Raw genomic sequence first — 11,123 nt, 5'->3', positions numbered from 1 at the left:
GTCATAATATAATAGAGACAGTTGATCTAGCTGGTCTGTCATATTATAATAGAGACAGTTGATCTAGCTGGTCTGTCATAATATAATAGAGACAGTTGATCTAGCTGGTCTGTCATATTATAATAGAGACAGTTGATCTAGCTGGTCTGTCATATTATAATAGAGACAGTTGATCTAGCTGGTCTGTCATATATAATAGAGACAGTTGATCTAGCTGGTCTGTCATATTATAATAGAGACAGTTGATCTAGCTGGTCTGTCATATTATAATAGAGACAGTTGATCTAGCTGGTCTGTCATAATATAATAGAGACAGTTGATCTAGCTGGTCTGTCATATTATAATAGAGACAGTTGATCTAGCTGGTCTGTCATATTATAATAGAGACAGTTGATCTAGCTGGTCTGTCATATTATAATAGAGACAGTTGATCTAGCTGGTCTGTCATAATATAATAGAGACAGTTGATCTAGCTGGTCTGTCATATTATAATAGAGACAGTTGATCTAGCTGGTCTGTCATAATATAATAGAGACAGTTGATCTAGCTGGTCTGTCATATTATAATAGAGACAGTTGATCTAGCTGGTCTGTCATATTATAATAGAGACAGTAGATCTAGCTGGTCTGTCATATTATAATAGAGACAGTTGATCTAGCTGGTCTGTCATATTATAATAGAGACAGTTGATCTAGCTGGTCTGTCATATTATAATAGAGACAGTAGATCTAGCTGGTCTGTCATATATAGAGACAGTTTATCTAGCGGTCTGTCATATTATAATAGAGACAGTTGATCTAGCTGGTCTGTCATATTATAATAGAGACAGTTGATCTAGCTGGTCTGTCATAATATAATAGAGACAGTTGATCTAGCTGGTCTGTCATATTATAATAGAGACAGTTGATCTAGCTGGTCTGTCATATTATAATAGAGACAGTTGATCTAGCTGGTCTGTCATATTATAATAGAGACAGTTGATCTAGCTGGTCTGTTATAATATAATAGAGACAGTTGATCTAGCTGGTCTGTTATAATATAATAGAGACAGTAGATCTAGCTGGTCTGTCATAATATAATAGAGACAGTTGATCTAGCTGGTCTGTCATAATATAATAGAGACAGTTGATCTAGCTGGTCTGTCATAATATAATAGAGACAGTAGATCTAGCTGGTCTGTCATAATATAATAGAGACAGTTGATCTAGCTGGTCTGTCATAATATATTAGAGACAGTAGATCTAGCTGGTCTGTCATATTATAATAGAGACAGTTGATCTAGCTGGTCTGTTATAATATAATAGAGACAGTAGATCTAGCTGGTCTGTCATAATATAATAGAGACAGTTGATCTAGCTGGTCTGTCATATTATAATAGAGACAGTTGATCTAGCTGGTCTGTCATATTATAATAGAGACAGTTGATCTAGCTGGTCTGTCATAATATAATAGAGACAGTTGATCTAGCTGGTCTGTCATAATATAAAAGAGACAGTAGATCTAGCTGGTCTGTCATAATATAATAGAGACAGTTGATCTAGCTGGTCTGTCATATTATAATAGAGACAGTTGATCTAGCTGGTCTGTCATATTATAATAGAGACAGTTGATCTAGCTGGTCTGTCATATTATAATAGAGACAGTTGATCTAGCTGGTCTGTCATAATATAAAAGAGACAGTAGATCTAGCTGGTCTGTCATAATATAATAGAGACAGTAGATCTAGCTGGTCTGTCATATTATAATAGAGACAGTTGATCTAGCTGGTCTGTCATAATATAAAAGAGACAGTAGATCTAGCTGGTCTGTCATAATATAATAGAGACAGTAGATCTAGCTTGTCTGTCATAACATAAGAGAGACAGTATATCTAGCTGGTCTGTCATAATATAAAAGAGACAGTAGATCTAGCTGGTCTGTCATAATATAATAGAGACAGTAGATCTAGCTTGTCTGTCATAACATAAGAGAGACAGTATATCTAGCTGGCCTGTCATAATATAATAGAGACAGTAGATCTAGCTGAAATGTCATAATATAAAAGAGACAGTAGATCTAGCAGGTCATAATAATATATTAAACTTTATGTTCCCTGTACTCTCTATATATATATACAGTATATACAGATAAGCTAGATCAACTGTTTTTATTATATTACAACAGACCAGCTGTATCTACTGTCTCCATTTCACTTTGGCCATTGTTGTGGGCCTGCCCTCCCCTCAACACCCTCAAATAGGCTATTTCATTTGGGGGTGGGGTTGGGCGGCAGACACACGCATCTCACATTTCATGACATTACATGTTTATATATTGCTTCTAAAATAAAATAAAAATCACAAATAATATTTTATATTATTAATTTCAAACAAGGGCATTAGCATGATAAGAACTTACCAGTCCAAAACGATGTCCTCTCCCGTTCAAAAAATATCCCTCCACAATCGCTAAATGAATCATCCTACAACAATCTGTCTCACTTTCCAAATCAATTTATTCTAAAAGGGTGTGTACATCTGTATATCTAGACTTAGATTTAGCTTTCACTGACTTAGTCGCCATAATGATTGATACAGCTGATTATTTTCAGCCATACAGCTGATTGATTCAGCCATACAGCTGAATCTGTGCGTTTACCAAACAATGCAGTGCATTGTCGTGAATTCCGTCTCATTCCATTTTCGACGACACATTCCAGGTAAATAACCCACACAGATCGTGATTTTTCCAGTCATGTTTGGTTTCACTACAATCAACTGGTTTGTTTGTAACACAATCAAACATGTTGGGCCATTTCGTGGGACGTATTGACTGAAAGAAATCGATTTGAAGACAGCAAGTCATGACATCATTGTGCACCAATGATTTACCCGCTGTTTCAATGATTGACTGTCTTTTAACCCAATGACCACTGATGTCTACAATTTTGTTTCTGGTGTCCTTTGACAGCTCTTTGGTCTTGGCCATAGTGGAGTTTGGAGTGTGACTGTTTGAGTTTGTGGACAGGTGTCTTTTATACTGATAGCAAGTTCAAACAGTTACCATTAATACAGGTAACGAGTGGAGGACAGAGGAGCCTCTTAAACAAGAAGTTACAGGTCTGTGAGAGACAGAAATATTGCTTGTTTGTAGGTGACCAAATACTTATTTTCCACCATAATTTGCAAATAAATTCTTAAAAAATCCTACAATGTGATTTTCTGGATTTTTTTTCTCATTTTGTCTGTCATAGTTGAAGTGTACCTATGATGAAAATTACAGGCCTCCCTCATCTTTTTAAGTGGGAGAACTTGCACAATTGGTGGCTGACTAAATACTTTTTTGCCCCACTGTATATCTGTTTATTATACCTGTTGATATAGGGCTGTTACGGATACAGTTATCCTGTGTGTGTGTATCCTGTGTGTGTGTTTCTTTTCTCTCCTTCTCCCCTCACAGGTGAAAATCATCACTCCCCAATCAGTCAACAATCAATCATCAATCAGAAGACACACCTCCTCTTATTTCCTACCCTATCACAGTTCCTTCCCCATGGTTTAAAAACCCCATCATTTGTTTGCTCTAGAGCTAGCTCAATCTCTCTGTAAATGCCATGTATGTAATCTCTGTGTTTCACTCTCTCTTTGTCTTAAACCTCTCTTTTGTTTGAGCACCTCCATAGCACTTTGTCATCACCTGTGAGTATTGTTTTGGTTATGGTGTTTGTTTGTTGCTGGTGGGAAAAGGGGGAAACCAAGACAAGTCACCCATGGGCATACACTACCCGTAGGTGAACTTTGTTAAATACACTAGTTAGAACTGGGTGGACCACCCACTGTATTTTTGGTTAGTTAGTTAGCGGTTGTTAAAGTAGGCTAGTCTAGCTTAGGGGTGTTTTTGGTTAGTTAGTTAGCTGTTGTTAAAGTAGGCTAGTCTAGCTTAGGGGTGTTTTTGGTTAGTTAGTTAGCTGTTGTTAAAGTAGGCTAGTCTAGCTTAGGGGTGTTTGTGTATATTTATTGTTTCTTTCCTTGGGTCCAGCTCAGCCCCTTTTCCTGCTCCCCCCCCCCCCCCCCCCCATTACCGTGTGTTTACGGTATATTTCTTTTGTCGTGGTTATTTCGTTCACACTTTTACTTTGTCACAATAATAATTTGCATGAGATATGTTACGGGTCTCATTACCATCCCCCCTAGACTGTCGGGACAAAAGGGATTCGTAACAGGGCTCATATGTGAAACTATTCTAACTGAACATTTTCTTTCACAGTGACACTGACTCTGAATGGAAGTCTTATCCGGTGTCCTGTGTGAATTTAAGTATGCTCTCTCTAATTCTCTCTTTCTCTCAGAGGAGGACCTGAGCCCTAGGACCATGCGTCAGGACTACCTGTCATGATGACTCCTTGCTGTCCCCAGTCCACCTGGCCTTGCCGCTGTTCCAGTTTCAACTGTTCTGCCTGCGGCTATGGAACCCTAAACTGTTCATTTTTACTCTTGAGGTGCTGTCCTGTTGTACCCATTACAACCACTGTGATCTCCACCTGGCACAGCCAGAAGACTGGCTACCCCTCATAGCCTGGTTCCTCTCTAGGTTTCTTCCTAGGTTTTGCCTTTCTAGGGAGTTTTTCCTAGCCACCGTGCTTCTAAACCTGCATTGCTTAAATAGATATTATTTGATAGAGGACTGAGGGTCTTCCAAATATTGAAAGTGTGTAAATAGTTACCCATGTTATTTTGTGAATGTATATAAATATATTGATTAATTAATAATAATTATTTTTTCTATTTTTTTCCCCCCATTTTTTTCTCAATTTTTTGTTTGTTGGGGGGGGGGGTGTGTGTTAGAATACCATTCTCCTATATTGTATATAGTTATTTGTTTCAAAATATATACCTTCACCAATTTGGCCACTTGGGTACATTTGGGCTACTTGTGTGGGACACCTGGGTGACTTCATGATAAATGTCATGTAGCACACTCATTTTGGAAGTTATCATTCTGAAACTTTGTCTTCAGTCAGAAATTGCACAAAGTAGCCCATAAAAGACATGTCTATGTCCTGGAAATTGTTGCAATTACTTACAACGTCATGCTAATCACATTAGCGCATGTTAGATCAACCATCCCTGTGGAAGTTAAAACATGGTTCAATTAGAGCTAGTTATCAACACTTTACAACCTGACTCAGTCAGAGATAGTTATCAGCACTTTACAACATAATCAGTCAGAACTAATGCAGAATTGTGAGTCATTTTTATATTATTCTGATTTACAACAGGTATTCTGTTGGAATGAGACAATCCTGTATAAACTCAGGTTCTCTGGAGATGGAATGGGAGATGGACCTGCATCTGGAGAAAGAATGAGACCTGTATTATGAGCACATTTATGGGTAGGGAGACCCCACCAGTAGGTAGAGAGACCCCACCAGTAGGTAGAGACCCCACCAGTAGGTAGAGAGACCCCACCAGTAGGTAGAGAGACCCCACCAGTAGGTAGAGAGACCCCACCAGTAGGTAGCGAGACCCCACCAGTAGGTAGAGAGACCCCACCAGTAGGTAGGGAGACCCCACCAGTAGGTAGAGAGACCCCACCAGTAGGTAGGGAGACCCCACCAGTAGACTACACAGCAGCCTGGGTAGAGACATGGACAACACTGGGACTACTGGAGATGGAATGGGTGGAGACATGGACAACACTGGGACTACTGGAGATGGAATGGGTGGAGACATGGACAACACTGGGACTACTGGAGATGGAATGGGAGATGGAACTGCATCTGGAGAAAGAATGAGACCTGTATTATCAACACATTTATGGGTAGGGAGACCCCACCAGTAGGTAGAGAGACCCCACCAGTAGGTAGAGAGACCCCACCAGTAGGTAGGGAGACCCCACCAGTAGGTAGGGAGACCCCACCAGTAGGTAGAGAGACACCACCAGTAGGTAGAGAGACCCCACCAGTAGGTAGGGAGACCCCACCAGTAGGTAGAGAGACCCCACCAGTAGGTAGAGAGACCCCACCAGTAGGTAGGGAGACCCCACCAGTAGGTAGGGAGACCCCACCAGTAGGTAGAGAGACCCCACCAGTAGGTAGGGAGACCCCACCAGTAGGTAGAGAGACCCCACCAGTAGGTAGGGAGACCCCACCAGTAGGTAGGGAGACCCCACCAGTAGGTAGAGAGACCCCACCAGTAGGTAGGGAGACCCCACCAGTAGGTAGGGAGACCCCACCAGTAGGTAGGGAGACCCCACCAGTAGGTAGGGAGACCCCACCAGTAGGTAGAGAGACCCCACCAGTAGGTAGGGAGACCCCACCAGTAGGTAGGGAGACCCCACCAGTAGGTAGGGAGACCCCACCAGTAGGTAGGGAGACCCCACCAGTAGGTAGAGAGACCCCACCAGTAGGTAGAGAGACCCCACCAGTAGGTAGAGAGACCCCACCAGTAGGTAGAGAGACCCCACCAGTAGGTAGAGAGACCCCACCAGTAGGTAGAGAGACCCCACCAGTTGGTAGAGAGACCCCACCAGTAGGTAGGGAGACCCCACCAGTAGGTAGGGAGACCCCACCAGTAGGTAGAGAGACCCCACCAGTAGGTAGGGAGACCCCACCAGTAGGTAGAGAGACCCCACCAGTAGGTAGAGAGACCCCACCAGTAGGTAGGGAGACCCCACCAGTAGGTAGGGAGACCCCACCAGTAGGTAGAGAGACCCCACCAGTAGGTAGAGAGACCCCACCAGTAGGTAGGGAGACCCCACCAGTAGGTAGAGAGACCCCACCAGTAGGTAGAGAGACCCCACCAGTAGGTAGGGAGACCCCACCAGTAGGTAGAGAGACCCCACCAGTAGGTAGAGAGACCCCACCAGTAGGTAGGGAGACCCCACCAGTAGGTAGAGAGACCCCACCAGTAGGTAGAGAGACCCCACCAGTAGGTAGGGAGACCCCACCAGTAGGTAGAGAGACCCCACCAGTAGGTAGGGAGACCCCACCAGTAGGTAGGGAGACCCCACCAGTAGGTAGAGAGACCCCACCAGTAGGTAGAGAGACCCCACCAGTAGGTAGGGAGACCCCACCAGTAGGTAGAGAGACCCCACCAGTAGGTAGGGAGACCCCACCAGTAGGTAGGGAGACCCCACCAGTAGGTAGAGAGACCCCACCAGTAGGTAGGGAGACCCCACCAGTAGGTAGAGAGACCCCACCAGTAGGTAGAGAGACCCCACCAGTAGGTAGGGAGACCCCACCAGTAGGTAGAGAGACCCCACCAGTAGGTAGAGAGACCCCACCAGTAGGTAGAGAGACCCCACCAGTAGGTAAAGAGACCCCACCAGTAGGTAGGGAGACCCCACCAGTAGGTAGGGAGACCCCACCAGTAGGTAAAGAGACCCCACCAGTAGACTACACAACAGTAGGTAGGGAGACCCCACCAGTAGGTAAAGAGACCCCACCAGTAGACTACACAACAGTAGGTAGGGAGACCCCACCAGTAGGTAAAGAGACCCCACCAGTAGACTACACAACAGTAGGTAGGGAGACCCCACCAGTAGGTAAAGAGACCCCACCAGTAGACTACACAACAGTAGGTAGGGAGACCCCACCAGTAGGTAAAGAGACCCCACCAGTAGACTACACAACAGTAGGTAGGGAGACCCCACCAGTAGGTAAAGAGACCCCACCAGTAGACTACACAACAGTAGGTAGGGAGACCCCACCAGTAGGTAAAGAGACCCCACCAGTAGACTACACAACAGTAGGTAGGGAGACCCCACCAGTAGGTAAAGAGACCCCACCAGTAGACTACACAACAGTAGGTAGGGAGACCCCACCAGTAGGTAAAGAGACCCCACCAGTAGACTACACAACAGTAGGTAGGGAGACCCCACCAGTAGGTAAAGAGACCCCACCAGTAGACTACACAACAGTAGGTAGGGAGACCCCACCAGTAGGTAAGGAGACCCCACCAGTAGGTAGGGAGACCCCACCAGTAGGTAAGGAGAGCCCACCAGTAGGTAAGGAGACCCAACCAGGAGACTACACACCAGTAGGTAGGGAGACCCCACCAGTAGGTAGAGAGACCCCACCAGTAGACTACACACCAGTAGGTAGGGAGACCCCACCAGTAGGTAGAGAGACCCCACCAGTAGACTACACACCAGTAGGTAGGGAGACCCCACCAGTAGGTAAGGAGACCCCACCAGTAGGTAAGGAGAGCCCACCAGTAGGTAAGGAGAGCCCACCAGTAGGTAAGGAGACCCAACCAGTAGGTAGGTTAGAGCCCACCAGTAGGTAGAGAGACCCCACCAGTAGGTAGAGAGACCCCACCAGTAGGTAAGGAGACCCCACCAGTAGGTAGGGAGACCCCATCAGTAGGTAAGGAGACCCCACCAGTAGGTAGGGAGCCCCCACCAGTAGATAGATAGACCCCACCAATAGATATAGAGACCCCACCAGTAGGTAGAGGCACCCCCAGTAGGTAGGGTGAGCCCACCAGTAGGTAGGGAGACCCCACCAGTAGGTAAGGAGAGCCCACCAGTAGGTAGGGAGACCCCACCAGTAGGTAGGGAGACCCCACCAGTAGACTAGACGGCAGCCTGGGTAGAGACATGGACAACACTGGAGATGGAGCTGGAGAGAGACATGCAAATACATATACCCAGAAACACACAAATATACACACACACACATACACACAACACACACAGATTGATAATTGTGTTCATAAATGTAAAATGTGCAGTATATTTATACTGGAGACTAAAAAGATTTTGCATGGGTCCTCAGAATCTCAAAAGGTTCTACAGCGGCACCATTGAGAGCATTCTGACTGGTTGCATAACTTTAAACATTTATTTAACTAGGCAAGTCATTTAAGAACAAATCCTTACTTTCAATGCCTGTTCAGGGGCAGAACAACAGATTTGTACCTTGTCAGATCAGGGATTTGAACTTGCAACCTTCTGGTTACTAGTCCAACGCTCTAACCACTAGCCTACCCTGCCTGGTATGACAACTGCTCGGCCTCCGAACACAAGGCACTACAGAGGTTAGTGTGTACGGCCCAGTACATCGCTGGGGCCAAGCTTCCTGCCATCCAGGACCTCTGTACTAGGCGGTGTCAGAGGAAGGCCCTAAAAATTGTCAAAGAGTCCAGCCACTCCAGTCATAGGCAGTTCTCTCTACTTCCGCAAGGCAAGCGGTACCGGAGCGCCAAGTCTAGGTCCAAGAGGCTTCTAAACAGCTTCTACCCCCAAGCCATAAGACTCCCAAACATCTAGTCAAATGGCTACCCAGACTATCCCCCCTCCCCTCTCCACACCACTGCCACTCTCTGTTGTCATCTAGGCATAGTCACTTTAGTTAACTTAACTCTACCTACATGTACATACAACCTCAACTAACCGGTACCCCCTGTATATAGCCTCCACATTGACTCTGTATCATAATACACTGTATATAGCCTCCACATTGACTCTGTACCGTAACACCCTGTATATAGCCTCCACATTGACTCTGTACCGTAACACCCTGTATATAGCCTCCACATTGACTCTGTACCGTAATACCCTGTATATAGCCTCCACATTGACCTCCACATTGACTCTGTACCGTAATACCCTGTATATAGCCTGTATATAGCCTCCACATTGACTCTGTACATTGACTCTGTACCGTAACACCCTGTATATAGCCTCCACATTGACTCTGTTTATAGGATCTCGTGAGTCAGCCTTTCACTGAAAGGTCTACAACACCTGTTGTATTCAGCGCAATTGTAACTAATACAATTTGATTTGATTTTATATTTTCATGGTTAGTTACAGCAACTACATTGTAAATACATGTAACTACCAAGTAACCATCTAAGTAATACGCCCTGAGGGGGTGTGGTATATGGCCAATATACCACGGCTAAGGGCTTTTCTTATGGTTTGTCATATTCTCAGGGGGTGTGGTATATGGCAAATACACCATGGCTAAGGGCTTTTCTTATGGTTTGTCATATTCTCAGGGGGTGTGGTATATGGCCAATATACCACGGCTAAGGGCTTTTCTTATGGTTTGTCATATTCTCAGGGGGTGTGGTATATGGCCAATATACCACGGCTAAGGGCTTTTCTTATGGTTTGTCATATTCTCAGGGGGTGTGCTATATGGCAAATACACCATGGCTAAGGGCTTTTCTTATGGTTTGTCATATTCTCAGGGGGTGTGGTATATGGCCAATATACCATGGCTAAGGGCTTTTCTTATGGTTTGTCATATTCTCAGGGGGTGTGGTATATGGCCAATATACAACGGCTAAGGGCTTTTCTTATGGTTTCTCATATTCTCAGGGGGTGTGGTATATGGCCAATATACCACGGCTAAGGGCTTTTCTTATGGTTTCTCATATTCTCAGGGGGTGTGGTATATGGCCAATATACCACGGCTAAGGGCTTTTCTTATGGTTTGTCATATTCTCAGGGGGTGTGGTATATGGCCAATATACCACGGCTAAGGGCTTTTCTTATGGTTTGTCATATTCTCAGGGGGTGTGGTATATGGCCAATATACCACGGCTAAGGGCTTTTCTTATGGTTTGTCATATTCTCAGAGGGTGTGGTATATGGCAAATATACCACGGCTAAGGGCTTTCTTATGGTTTGTCATATTCTTACCTGTCACTGTAATCCAGCTCTCTGGTGATTCTCCTTTAGAGCTGGAACACTTGTAGAGTCCTTCATCTGACTTGGATACTGCAGGGATGGTCATCTCTCCTGAAGACACAGCCCTGATGAGGGATCGATCTTTGTAGAAAACAGCTGTGAGGTCAGAGGGAGTTCCCTGATATCTGCAGCGCAGAGTCACAGAATCTCCCTCAGTCACAGGAAGGGCAGGGCTCTCCAGGATCACAGCACCAGCTGTATATAATATATAAACATCATATATAAACCGGTCTCTCCAGGATCACAGCTCCAGCTGTATATAATATATAAACAGGTCTCTCCAGGATCACAGCTCCAGCTGTATATAATATATAAACATCATATATAAACAGGTCTCTCCAGGATCACAGCACCAGCTGTATATAATATATAAACAGGTCTCTCCAGGATCACAGCTCCAGCTGTATATCATCTATAAACAGGTCTCTCCAGGATCACAG

This window comes from Oncorhynchus kisutch, linkage group LG16, assembly GCF_002021735.2.
Source record: "Oncorhynchus kisutch isolate 150728-3 linkage group LG16, Okis_V2, whole genome shotgun sequence".
Taxonomy (NCBI): Eukaryota; Metazoa; Chordata; class Actinopteri; order Salmoniformes; family Salmonidae; genus Oncorhynchus; species Oncorhynchus kisutch.
The sequence above is the reverse complement of the archived record's forward strand: the minus strand, read 5'-3'. Positions refer to the sequence as shown.